Genomic DNA, 1,193 nt, shown 5'->3' on the forward strand with positions numbered 1-1,193 from the left:
ACCTAATACACACTAAAGGCAACAAGTTTATATACCAATTTGTCATTCATAGTACATTTATACTAAACCATGAATAACAATACCTCAATATAAATTAAAGACTGCCACTCAACATATTTAAATATATGAAAAAATTAAAAAATATCGAAAAAATAAAAAAAATCATAATTTTTTTTATAAAAAATCAAGTGATTTAATCACATGATTTAATCATTTTGATTTAATCATTGCCAACCCTGATGGAAATCGCAAAGAATAACATCTTCACTATGTACACTCACTCACAAATACCTGAAAAACTGCCTATGATTCAATCCACAAATACAAAACTGACCACAGATGCAATCAGCTAAGACATACAATCTCCTTTCGTTGCAATCAGCCAAACAAAAAACATAAACAAAGAAGGTAGCAGGGATACCAACCGCACCGGCAACCAATGTGAAACCGACATCAATATAGTCCATAGTGGCAAAGCAGAGTTTTTTAGACTCCCCCTCAAGTTCAATTTCGAGAACTATAAGTAGACCAGTAAAGTATCATAGATACCAGCATTATCATACATAAGAAATTGGTTTAAATATCAAGTAAATGAGAAAATTAAAGCTGAATGGATTCTAAAAATTCTCTGGTTTGCTAGTCCACTATGATATAGTACCGTAAAATGGGGTAACTTAGACCACTTTTATTTTTATAAATGATGCCATTTTTTTACTAGCTAAATTAAACTTGAATTGAAACATGCAGGTCTAAGTTACCCCGCCGGTCTAAGTTACCCCATTTTACGGTAATGTGAAAAAATGAAAGATACGAATTCTTCTATATTAAAAATTTATCAGTAACTGACATTCAACAGAAATCAGAATGGTTTAATAACCTTTGTAAATATTATTCATGCATGCAGAATCAATCGTGTGCAACAGTGGCCGCGTGGCGGGAATCTATGATGGTTAGTTCTCATTAAGCAATCAGTGGGTAAGGTACCTACAGAACATTACTGCAGATAAAGCTCCCAAACTTCGAGATGATAATTGAGTGAAAACTTTACATGATATATTGTGAGCCTTCTAAAGTTTTAATGATGAAGAAATCACAAGGTTCACAGAATCTAAAGGTTTGAATGCTAAATTATTGACTTTTGAGTACTCTATTGACTATTGAGTCTATTCTAGTCAGTCAACTGTGAGTGTGAA

This window comes from Hyalella azteca, unplaced genomic scaffold (genome assembly GCF_000764305.2).
Source record: "Hyalella azteca isolate HAZT.00-mixed unplaced genomic scaffold, Hazt_2.0.2 contig5153, whole genome shotgun sequence".
Taxonomy (NCBI): domain Eukaryota; kingdom Metazoa; phylum Arthropoda; class Malacostraca; order Amphipoda; family Hyalellidae; genus Hyalella; species Hyalella azteca.